Below are 14,002 nucleotides of genomic sequence, written 5' to 3' on the forward strand. Positions count from 1 at the left end.
ATAATATCTTTTAAGTTTGTATCCTCCATTGAAAATACAATCTACAAATTGGAATCTCAGAAGCTCTTTGACTGCATTCCTCACTATGTTATTAGAATACCTTACTATTTTGGGAGGATATTGTGAATGTATTTCTGGCTTCATAAATTATACAAGCATCTGTTCTTTCAATCAACAGGATACCAAATGTTTTTTACATCAATCTGTGTGAAACAATGTATATAATACTATTTTATTTCCCCTGAGCTTTTAGTAAGCACTGACTTTGTAGTCAAAAAATGTTTGAGTAATTAAAATGGTGGAAGAGGGATGAAAAATAGTAAACAAAAAATGAATTACAAAATAAAATCTGTGTGAACATTAAAAAATAATGTATGATATAAAAGTAGTTACACTAGGTTTCTAGGTTTCCACACTAAATAAAATTTTTTTAATCAATTGACAAAACTTGAGAATTTTTAAATACAAAGCTGAATCTCTATTAAAAGGTTCTTTTTCACCGCTCTAATATTACGTAAAATGCTATATTAGGATATTATGAAAATTCATAAAATTTTTGATACTGAGTTCTGATACACATTACATGTATTGTTTGTTTCACCAAAATTGACTTTATAAAAATTTATCTTTTAAGAATGAATAATCTAAATAGGCTTGAATATGCAAGAAGCTCTTTAAACCTTCCCTAATGTAACCAGCAAGTTACTGTGTTCTTTCCATGGATGACCTGTGGGCTGAGAAAGGCTTCCTGCCAAAAGTCAAGACTCCATTACAGTTAAATAATTTATTTCTCGATAAATACTATGAAAAATGATATAGTTTAGCTCAAACATACATCATTATGACATGTTTGGATTATCTAACAAATATATACATTGATTTTAGATTCTGATAAGTTACCTCGTATAGTCCCGAGATTCTTAACTATTTAGTTTCTATGGTTTATTTTCCATAGTCAAAGAGAATGATTCTACACGACTTAATTAATATTTTCTCTATGCTACATTTAAAAGAACAAACAGGCAAAAATCCAGTATTTTGTTAATAATTCACAGCACTTATCTTTTAAAAAATATTAATAGATCAGTATATTCCTTGAACAATAGGATCACGTGACTACTTGATTCATTGAAATCATAATTGAGGAAAGAGAAAAGAAAAGACTTAATCTGGAGACGGCTTTATGTTTCTACCAACATAAGGCTGTTTTTTCTTACATGTGTAGCAATAATACAGATATTATAACGACTTTAAGCTACTCATAATCTTCACAACATTTTCTCCTCTGAAAAAGATGCTTGAAAATTATTATATGTTAAAATGTTTCCATAGATAGATAAGTGAGAAAGTTGCTTCACAGTAAGAAAGTTTTCCTCCATTCATATCTTCAAATCTTCACTGTTGGGTTGCTTTCTTTTTATATTTACATATGTACAGAAAAATGAATGGCTTAAGTTTCCAAAACGTACCACACGACTGCTGAAAGTGTATCAGAGATAAAGGTAAGTCACATTTGATGTTATTAGGTAACTGTGGAAAACTTTGATTTCATTTAAAAGATCTTTATGAATGTATTACCTACAATTTTGAAAGGACCCTTTCCCACCACCACTGATCCATCTAAAACATACCTAGTTTCTAGTAAATACATGATGTAATTGTGTTATACTTTTCAAAGGTATTCCTTTGGGGCTTAATTTACAAGCAACCTCTCTCCTGTATTAAACATAAATGGTCACCAGAGATCAATGAAGAGAAAAACTGATACAATGGCCCAACTGAAGAATTGTTTTCAAAAATATTAATATATGCAATTAATAATAGAATGGCTTTATAGCTTATATTTTTTAATCAGTGAGGGTATTAATTAGATAATCTTGGATCAAGTTAACTTAGGTGCTTTTTCAATATCTCCCCTGAAACTCTAATTAAATACACTACTCTCCCCAGTTTCCTGTCTTAAAAGTAAGTTTTTAGTGTTGCCTGAAGCTGTTAAACAGCTGCAACATTCCAACCATGTAACTAATGCTTTTTAGGGATGAGTGAATTACACAAATGCAAATACAGTTAAGTTTCTTCTGGGAAAGGCTCTATAAATGCATAGATTTTTTAAAAAAATAAGCTTAGTTATCAAAAACTTTCAGACATAAAGATATAAATATGCCCATAAGTATCTTAAGTGCTTTATGAAAAAAGTGATGATTACTATACAAAAAAACGAACACATCATACAGCCATAGGATGAAGACAGAAGTGTTTATTCTGTGGAAATATTGACTTACATACTCAACTTGGCACAAAGACTCAAAACATTGAGCGATTTGGGAGAAGCTATCAGATAATGACAGAGTTCTACCTTACTTCCCATGCCCTTTATATTATTCTCTGTATATAATGTATTTGCTTCTATTAACAGCTTTTTATTTTCTATTTATTAACCAAGAATTTGTTTCAAAACTGGACAAGAAAACAGCATAAATTAAATTCTATATTTTTATTTTGAGACTTACAGGATATCTGATATTGCCAGTTGACCTTTAATATGAGGAGATAAGGGCAAGTACACCAAGATGATATAGAATTCTAGTTTCAATGCTACATATTTTTCTTAGTGAAAAATTGTCTAAAAATGAAAAATAGGCACATCAATAATTTAATCAAAGTTTCCCTTTCTTGGCCTATCTCATTAGGCAGTATGGTCCTTTGGATCAGAGGTTTTTTTTTTTTTTTTTTTTTTTTTGAGACGGAGTTTCACCCTTGCTACCCAGGCCGCAGTGCAGTGGCGGAATCTCAGCTCACCGCAACCTCCGCCTCCCGGGTTCAAGCGATTCTCCTGCCTCAGCCTCCCGAGTAGCTGGGACTACAGGCACGAGCCACCATGCCTGGCTAATTTTTGTATTTTTAGTAGAGACGGGGTTTCACCATATTGACCAGGATGGTCTCGATCTCTTGACCTCGTGATCCGCCTACCTCGGCCTCCCAAAGTGCTGGGATTATAGGCATGAGCCACCGCGCCCGGCCCAGAGGTTGTTCTTATAGGCCAGAGGTTGTTATCTATAGATCGTGAGCACCTAACATATTCCCTGGAGATAGGAGGCACTCAATAACTACTTGCTGCCTCTTCCTTGATTCTCTAGAGCATGCCAATATCTAGCTTATTCAACTCGACTCAGTTTATTTCCCCACTATCCTCCATTTACCTGATTTCATAAAAAACAGTGTGGAAATAGCTAATTTTTATATTGCTGCCTGATGTGTCTGAATGCAGTCTATTATCCTTAAAGTTATTTTTGAGAGACTGTATACTTATTCCAATAAGATTTTCATTTTTAAAAACATTTCTATATTAACCCTGTTGATCAAGACATATGGGTACCATGTAGAGTATGATGATTTGGGGCCCATGCAAAACAATATCAATGAACTGTTTCTAGTTTTATTTAGTAAAGGGGTAGGAAGCAGAGAAGACAGCGTAGTGTCTTGGTTAGACAAAAGTCTGCCTTGAAAATGAGTTTATCTGCTTCTGTTTTTACCATATTGTATCTTTGGCAATAGATACACCCCTGCTGAGATATTCAAAGTGCATATTATTCTCTCAATACAGTAAGTTCTGGCAAAAGAAGAAAAAAAAAAATATATATATACACACACACATACACACACTGTGGCATTGACATAGTATATATATTAATAGTATATTATATGATATAGCTATTATATAATATCATATATATATACAACTATGTGTGTGTATATATATATATATATATACACACACACACGTATATATGTATATATATATACAGAAAAATGTGTGTGTGTGTGTATATATATATATAGGTATAGGTATATACACACACACACACACACACACACACACATTTTTCTCATTTCATTACTTTTCTCATATTGTCCTAGGTGGTCAGGACAAATATCCAGCTAATTTGGTTGTGTTCACCCAAATGACCTTCACATGTATTTCATCTACCCCAGATTAAAAACCATCTGAGTTTTAAAATTCCAATTCTTGTGGACCAACCTGACCAACTACTATATATACCATGTTTTGCAACATTAAGAGTGTCTAAAGCTATTTTTGAAACTTAAATCATTCTCAAAGGATGGAAAATTGCCTTGTGTGCGTATTTTGAAGACTGAGGTTAAAAAAATAAATGGTTCCACTTAATGGCAACTCCTAAAAACATTGTGATCGGTGGCAGATTCCCTGGCTTACGGCGCTATCTTTCAAGGCATTTAACTCTGAGGGGCAAACAGCATTTGGATGTATACACTATAGAGATGTGTTTATCCAAAAATTAGTCACATTAATGTAAATATTGATATTTATTTTAAAAACTGGGCAAATGGAAAGTTTGTTTCACAGCCAATTTTTTTTAAATACAAAAGCTTTTTTTATAACAGTTAAGAGGCTGCCAATTAGAATGTTCTTAAGGGAAAATGTTTTAGCATTCTTGGATTTTTTTTTTTATTGAAGTAATTTTAGCTAGAAGATATTTTCCCTGAAAGATATCATTAGAAAGAACATTAAAAATAGCAAAATAACTGAGTCTTTTTTCCAACATTTCTTTTGCTTTCATTAAATTCAGTTTATATCAATGTCTAAAAAGCTGATAATCATTTCATTGTCATGTCATCTCTTATTTTATCTTTCAGTTCCATTTTCTCTGGGAGACACTGATTTACACTGTAATCTGTGGTCATCATATTGTACCTAGAATTGCACTTCTTAATGTTGCATTGGATTTCTTCTTATTGTTCAAAAGAAGAAATTCTGACTAGTAAATATCAAATTGAATTATATAGTCACCTAAAAGACTAAGCAGCCCCAAAATACCTTCAAACATATTGACCGACTTGAACAATCCAATTAGTTTCTCCTTACACCTAATAACGAACTACAAGAGGCATATTTTAAATAATGAAATTTACAGATAAATCCTATCATTCTGGAAAAAAAAAACATTAAAATACATTATACTTCAGTCTATTTTTAGCTTTATTTTCACATAAAACAGAAAAGTGATTTTGGCCAGACCATTTCAAAAATCTTCTCTTATATTTTTCATTTTAGGGTAAAAAAATTGTTTACTAAATGGAAGTTTTTAACCTAACTATTCATTTTTAAATAACTCCTTTCACATTCTCAATTCTTTATTCTGCCCTGTTTTCTTAAGATGACCTGAATAATACAAAAGTTGCTAATTTATGCTGACTTAAAAGCAATCACACCAGCACACCACACCATTCTATGGACCAGAACTATAAGACTGAATCTGTAATGAACAAAATTATTAACCTCGTGAACAATCTTTCTGTAAGCATTTTTAACTTATCATAATTTTCTCATACTACAATGGAAACATTCAAGGGCGTTCCAGAGACGTAGTATCATTTCTTTGGGATAAAAAATTGTAATAAAAAACCAAAACATCTATTGAGAAGAAAAGATATCAACAAATAAGCTTTTACTTCTATTATGGGAAATAGCTTGAGGCATATGGCAGAAGTAATGGCAAGTGGCTGGATTTTCCTCTGCCTTTAAATATAACTTTTCACTTTAAAGTTAACATTATATTGAAAGCACAATTTTTGTAAGCCTCTGTAGTTACTAAAGATATCTTATTTGAAAGGACAGTAAAATTTTAAAATTAGATGCACATACGTCATCACAAATTTGGAATAATTTGGGGGAAATAATGGAATTAAAATATACGCAGCATATTGAGAAATTCAAAACAGATGTCTCCTAAAACTTAGTATATTTACATCCTTGTAAACAGCATACTTTTCCAAAACATGACATTTCATCCTTAGGAGCATTTTTGTGTTTCTATGGCTTGATGGGGTAGGAGAGGGAGAATATGTTCTATTCAAAGCTCTACATCTGATAAAAACAAATTCGAGCTTTTACAAATTATTTTAAGTATGACAGAATGTTTCTATTTGAAGAATTTATGAGTGAATAAAATAATAATTTGCTAATCTGACTTATTTTCAAGCTTTTGTATGAGTATTATAGAATATTTGTTCAGCCTTCACTTTTTGATTTTTATATATTTGAAAATTGTAGAGAGCATTACATGAAAATATATACCAGACGTATTTCAAAATATTTCCCTCCACCAATAAGGCTGAATTTGGAGGCTACGCCAATTGTTATGCCAATATGCACTTTACGGCATAATAGTTTGCTTTGGAATTATCAGAAGAGTAAGTTCAGATCCTTGCTATAAAATTGTGGAAACATAAGGGAAGTCCTCAGGAATCTGAAGTTCAAACATCCAAACAGGAATAAACCCGCCACCTTTTAAAATCTTTTTTTTTTTTCTTTTTAGTTTTAGATGCAAACATGGAAACTAAAGGCTCTGCTTTTATGGAAAATTTAGTAATTTCATATCAAAGCCTTAAATACAAATAAATAAATAAAATTTTTTGTTATCTTAACTTCCATGAGAGAGGAAGAGTGTGTGTGTTTGGGAGGGAGAGAAGGAAGAATGAAAGAAAAAGTAGGGAAGAGAAGAGAAAGGTGGGAAATGAAAGAGAGGAAAAGAAAGGGAAGACAGGAAGAAAGAAAAGAAAAAAGGAAGGAAGGAAGGAGGGAAGGAAGGGAGGGAGAGAGGAAGGAAAGGAGGAAGGAAGAGGGGAAGGAAAGAAGGAAAGGAGGAAGGAAGGAGGGAAAAAAGGAAGAAAGAGAAGGAAGGGAGGGAGGAAGAAAAGAAGAAAAGGATGAAGGAAGAAAGAAGGGAAGGAGGGAAGGAGGGAGGGAGAGGAAAAGAGAGAAAAAGAAAGACAATGGAGAGAAGGTTTTCTAATGGGCATGGTGCCGCCGTAACAGATGGCCATGGGTATAGAGAGCCAGAAAAGGCCTATGAGCATCAAAGGACATAAGGGCTAAAGGCAAAGCTGATCTGGAACACCTTTATACCTCTCCTGTATGACTTGAGAGAATATTTACTAATGAGTTGAATGGAGTCTTTTATTCTTTAAACGATTATCCTCTTGAGATTGCGTACCTGAGCCGAGCAGGAATAGACTTTTGTATTTTCTCTTACCGCAGAGTTTTATATTTGAACAATTGGATAGTACTTATATGTCCTATTAGCTAATAGGTTACATTTACAGTCAATTATATGCTATGTAATCTCAGCTTTAAGAAAAAAAAATTTTTATTGCATTTTTGGTTTTCTTTTGTGAAACTGAAAATTATGTGTCTATGGTTTAATTCCAGAGAACGTCCATATAAGAAGTAGATACCTAATGAGGCCTATATTATACTTTAGGCATTATGTTGATTATAGATTATTAGCTGAAAGTGAGTATAAATTTGGATTATTTCCCATTTAGTTACCTATATAAATATACAGATTCTCCAATAAAAATAAATCTTAAGAAGTAACCCTAAAATTAATAATTGTCTCATCAAGTAATAATGAAAACCTATTCACACTAATTCTGCTTATTTTATTATAAAGAATATTCTATCTGATTATACTTCCTATCAAAATAGATTAAGACATAAATTTCTAGTTCTTTGGATGCTTACCACGTAGTCTAATAGCGCCACTTAATTTCATACAACGATGACTAAGAAAATATAACAGGCTTGCCTAAAACCCCATAAAAACATAGAGACAGAGCCAGGGGTCAATATATAATCTGTAGTCATTTCTAATAATCATTTCCTTTTTTTTTTTTAGGTGCTTAGTGAAGTTCATGGGTTGGGCAAAAAGTTTCTTCCCAACTTTTAAGTCTATGATTATTGCCTCAGTTCTTGTTCCATTTTTTGATTCATGTTTATTTTTATTTTGTTTCAGTCCAGAGATAACACCTAGAGAGTTACAATGTTTCATTATAACAATACACACTTACTGCTCTGATTGTTTTTTAAATCTCTCTCGTTTTATTTGGTAAGTGCACTCAAGAATCGGAGACTTTGGAGTGGCTTCAGATCAGTGCCATCACACTAGTGCCCATGGAAAGCCAACATCTCCATCCCTTCCCTTCTGTCTCTCAGAGAGCCACAGGAAATACATTTGATCTCAAAATGTCACAAAACATCAACATCCATTCAGTTTCTTTTCTTCTGAAGAGCAAGGATGCTGAACGGATTTTTCTTCATTATTTTTCTGTGAGAGAATGCATTGAATGATTTATACTTTGTAATAAACAAAAAGTTTATCTGGCTCTTAAACTTCTAGATATTTTCCTCCCTTCCTCCTCCTTCTCTTCTTCAAATTCGAAGAAATCACATATTTATCAATATTTGAAATACAGAATGGTAAATCAAGACTTGAAGACAGAGCCAAAATTTGCCTTGCAGAATTATATATCAGACTTTAAAATAGTATTTGTTCAATAATGTATCTTCCCATTAATGAATTGATATCTTAAACAAATATAGAAAAGTTCAAATTCTCTTGGATCCATATGATAGATATGTGATATTTACCAACATTTCTTATTCATGTAGATATTTAGGTAATTTGTTAACAATTATACCACTTTGAGTTATTATTTATGCTTTTCTGTCTTGTCTTTTACCTCCAACCCAACCTATATACATTAATAAATAATAAGACACTTAAAAATGTAAAACTATTCTAAGTCTACAGAACAATAGAAAATGAGAAGTGGAAATTCCATACAACACAAATTTTCAGAACCCTTGCCTATCCTGGCACAAAGCTCATTTCTGAAGTCTTCAATTCTCTCTATAAAATCTGTGTGCCGAGGTCAGGAGTTCGAGACCAGCCTTAGCAATACAGTGAAACCCTCTCTCTATTAAAAATACAAAAATTAGCCTGGTGTGGTGGTTCATGCCTGTAGTTCCAGCTACTCAGGAGGCTGAGGCAGGAGAATCCCTTGACCCTGGGAGGAGGCGGTTGCAGTGAGCCAAGATGGCACCACTACACTCCAGCCTGGGCGACAGAGCAAGACTCTGTCTCAAAAAACAACGACAAAAAAATCTGTGTGCGTTGTCAGACATCAGAAGGGGTTCCGGATCCCTGTTCACATATGTGGCAGAGTCATGGCCCTGTTCTTGCCACTGCAGTTACCAGAAGGATCAGTGAGCAGAATAATCTGCTGCCTTTTTCTGTAGGATTTCTTGCTGAGACGATTTACACAGTAGTTTTTCCCAAAAATCAATGAAGTTCCATGTGACGTTTTTTTGTTGTTGTTTTGTTTTTGGTTTGTATGTTTGTTTTATTAAACACTCACTGTAAGCAATTTCCCTACCTCATTACACAAAATAAAAGGAAAACAATTAGGAAACGTCAGGGTATTTTTCTCTATTTTAAATTCATTTCATTTTAAATGCATTCACTAAAATTAAAAATGACCTAAGTTAAGAATCATTTTCCATTAGTTCGAAGCAGAGAACAGTCATGTTGTAGACCAAGAACTCTGCCAGCTAACTGCGAGATGGCAAGGGCTGACCCCTTTGTTGCTTTTGATGAGCTGAGGAGGCCTGCGTTGGCAGTGCTCATGCATGTCCACCAGGGGCTTTTGGCTGCAGGCTCTTTGGCCTTCCCTGAGGAAATGCAGACTCGGGGCCCCTGGGTACAACACACTTCTCAGCGCTGGGATTTTAAAAAGCAGATGTAACCTGAAGAGGCTGATCCTGGGGTGGGTTTGTTTCTTCTAGGGAATATTCCAAGGGGCCTCTTAGCTCTTTGCCCGTGCTCATGTGACAGCTTTCAGGTGAGATGGCCAAGAACCAAGGCAAGTAATCTGCCTTAGGCTGTGCACTGTCCCCACCCAGGCGTTTCTTTCAAGAAGAACTCAGCCCATAAATCAGAGACAGAAAGTCTGTCTCGGAGGAGCATGAAGGACCCATTGTCTGCAGCACTTGGCTGTTTGCTGAATGCGTGATTACAAGCTGGAAATCACAGCCCTTGCAGAGGCTCACGTGCCTGAATTATACAACAGCGATTAATTAGGACAGCCAAATTTCAAAGTTGTGAAATAATGAACAAGTTTTTAGAATGAATGGGATTAATTTATGATGTATAGTAGGCAGTCTGTCTAATTGATGTACCCTTTAGACAAGTAAAATAATTAAAAGCCTACATATTCTACCAACTTCATGTGATTTTTTTCCAATCAATTTCTAAACTGTTTTTGAAGCTAAATATAGTGCATGTTTTTTGATTTGACAAAATCTAAGTGTACTAGATGCTTATCTTTCATAAAGAATTGAACTAAATAACAAAGAAGTATAAGCATGGCTTCTAGTTTTAAAAATCCTCAAAAACTCAGATTTTCAGTTTTTCGTGAAAATATTTTCCTCTTTTTCTGATAAGGTTGAAAGAAGATACTTTCGTGTTACATTGAAATGATTACCACCTTAGAGATGAGTTACTTGGTGATTTAAAAAATTTTTCTTCAGAAATGTCATCATGTTCATTGAAAATTCCAGAGAATGTGCTGAATGTAGAAAATAATAATTAAGGAATAAGTCTTCATTGATAAGGCATATAACAAAGTATAATCTTTAAAAAATCACCATTCGATTTCTGACTTAGAATAATTGTAAAGATATATAGAATTTATATTGAGGGAATCAACAATGCTAGATTATTTCCTCCAAGGGAGGACATTTTAAAGAGGTGAAATGAACTGACTGGTAATATTTTGAAATGTTTATGAGAACAAACAGTAGTTTGAAATAAACAAGTTCTGTAACAGGATACTATTGTTATTTTATCCACTTATTATTTAATAAAGTTCAGCTAAATATTATAAGAGTATAAGTTCAGAAAAATCAATAACACAGATTAGGACTAACATATTTCAGGTTCTATGAGTGTGACTGCTACAAGTAATGTGTATATTTTGAAAATAAGACTACAATCCATCTTTTTATTAGACTTTACATATTTTTTTAAGTAAAACTTTATACACATCCCTTTAAAACCTACGTTGCCTTTGTCTGTGTGTTTTGCATTGTTGTCATAAAGTATATACATAGGGAAGAAATTAAGTGTTCAACTTCTCTTTTCATTGTCCTCATTTGTAACTTATAACTGTGAATCAGTTAACGGTAATAAATAGCCTGCATTGAATATTTGTGTACGTGCCTGCTATTCTGCTAAGTGCTCTGATATGGTTTGGTTGTGTCCCCACCCAAATCTTACCTTTGAATTGTAATAATGCCCACGAGTCAAGGGCAGAGTCAGGTGAAGATAATTGAATCACGGGGGCAGTTTTCTCCATGATGTCCTCATGGTGGTGAATAAGTCCACAAGATCTGATGGTTTTATAAATGGGAGTGCCCCTGCACAAGCTCTCTTTCCTGCTAGCATGTAAGATGTCCCTTTGCTTCGTCTTCCATCATGATTGTGTGACCTCCCCAACCATGTGGAACTGTGAGTCCACTAAACCCCTTTTCTTTATAAATTACCCAATCTCAGGTATGTCTTCATTAGCAACATGAGAACGGACTAATACATGCTCTGTCTTCAATACCTCTCAACACTAAATCTTGGCAGGCAGTCACATTATCAAATCCAAAGTCCTCACCACAGCTTAAATGAATGATCTGAACTATTTCTCTCATTTTGTTTCTATCTTTCTTCTTTTCACTCACTCTCGTCCCGAGTACTTCTTTTCTATTTGCAGAGCATGCTAAATATGAATCAGCCCCTGGGCCTTTGCATGCTGCTGTTTTTCTCTAGAATGCTTGACCATTAGTTGGAACCATGACTCATTTTTCGCATTCATGTCTTTAATCAGAAGTTACACTTTTTCAGGGACGCCTACCTCACCACCCTATTGATAATAGTGCCTTACCTACTCTTTCAACTTACTGTGGTTATCTGTTGTTTGTTTTGCTTAATTGCAAATATCACCATAGATACTAATTCAGTCCTTCAGTAAATACGTAACAAACACCTGATACATACCAGACACTGTCCTAAGATCTTGGGATAAGACAGAGGGCAAAATAGACAAATTCCCATGTGCTCATGCAGTTTACATGTTAGTAAGAAAGATGAAAGGTAAAGATAAATAAGTAAAAGATATGGCATGTTAGACAATAATAAGGACAAACACTTGAAAAATAATAGAACAGAAAAGGGGATATTAACTGTGATGAGGGTGGGATTTAAATTTAAAGTAGGTAACCAGTGAAGGTGACTTTTAAACAAGAATTTGAAGCACGCTTCAAATTCTACTGTCTATCCTGTACTGTATCTTTGTAGGCTGTAAGGTGTGCTAACTAGAGAGCTAACTCTTGAGACTTCTGTGAGAAGAAAATTCCAGGAAGAAGACAGCACATGTACTAAGGGCTGCAGGGAGGAGAATACGGATATCCTAGGTCTGTCAGTTTATTACGTGTCCCGTACCACCAGAATGGAAGCTCCATTGCAACAGGTATTTTATTTGTGTGGTTTACAACTAAATCCTTATAGCCTAGAATAGAAATCTCTGAGTAAGTATGTCTGAATGCATTAAACCAATTACTTATTCTCAGCTTACCAATGAGGAAATTGACACACAACATTTAAGTAATTTGCCCAAAGTACCAAGGTGCTAAGTAGTGGGCTTAAGGTTTGAATTAATACATATACATATATGTATATATATATATATGTAATATACCTCCACAGTCTCTGTTCTAATCACTGTCTTCTCTTGTTACAGTAGCTCCCGGTTCTCTCGGAAAATAAGAACATGTTACAGTTATACTAATGGCTGAAGTGGGAATCAGGAAAGACAAATCACTATTCTGGATATTTGTATTCCCAATTTTAATTTAGAATCTGAAAGGTTACAAGAGGTAAGTTCAGAAGTTCACAAGGTTAAGGCCAGAACCATCTGATTCAAAGGCTCACATGATCACTGCTACAGACTGGCAAGTCGTAGATAGCCATGACTGTATAACTTATTACTGTATGACTTTGGGCCTTATTCTTTATTTGTGCTTCAATTTCCTTAGCCACAAAATGAAAAGATTGGGCTAGATAACCCCTAAATATTTTTTCTGTTTCTATGGTTTCTTATCTTTAAATATTAAGTTCCAAAAACACTCTAGAAAGGTTTGAACAGATCTTATTTACCAAAGAGATGAGTAGAATTTATCTGCGAAGAGAAACAGACAAGGCATGTGAGGAAAAATGGCTATTTAAAGAGGGCAACTGGGTATAACAATCATGTTAGAAAAAGAGCACATAGATAGTAGGCTGCTGTCTCTGAAAAACAAAGTGAGTAGAGGAACAAGAAGGATGTTTGCAGCTGCTAAATTTTCTGGGCTCAGAATATGAAAAATTTTTAATACCATAGTAGGGAGTGTGGACCTGATTCTATGGGTAGCAGAAGTCTAGACAGTTTCAACATAAAGTTATCACAGTTGTATATATTTTACACAGTCAGTGATGCATCTTCTGTATGGGCTACAGCAAAGTTAATCAGCTTCTTATTTATTTATTGAGACAGAATCTTTTTTTTGAGACCACAGCTCACTATAGCCTTGACCTCCCCGACTCAAGTAATTCTGCCTCAGCTTCCCAAGTAGCTGAGACCACAAGCACATGGCATGATGCCCAGCTAAGTTTTGTATATTTTTGTAGAGATGGGTTCTCCCTATGTTGTCCACGCTGGTCTCGAACTGGGCTCAAGTAATCCTCCTGCTTCAGCCTCCCAAAGTGCTGGGATTACAGGTATGAGCCACTGCACCCAGCTAGTTTTTCATTTTAAAATACTTTCAATTTGATGTGAATTGTGACAAGACACGGTGGAGAAGGAAGAGACAGAGTTTTTAAAGTTATTGGAATAAATTACAAAGGTGTAAAAGTAACTTTGGGAAGCCTTCCTTCTTCCCCTCTACTGTCTATCCTGTACCGTATCTTTGTAGGCTGTAAGGTGTGGGATTCCTGCTCTCATGCAGCCTACCGCAGCATAGACGAGAGCATTACATAGACAACACAGAAACTCACTCCCTAAATCACTTGACTGTGTATAAGGTATAAAAGTTAAA

Source organism: Sapajus apella, unplaced genomic scaffold (assembly GCF_009761245.1).
Source record: "Sapajus apella isolate SASKATOON/1434 unplaced genomic scaffold, GSC_monkey_1.0 scaffold22, whole genome shotgun sequence".
Taxonomy (NCBI): Eukaryota; Metazoa; Chordata; class Mammalia; order Primates; family Cebidae; genus Sapajus; species Sapajus apella.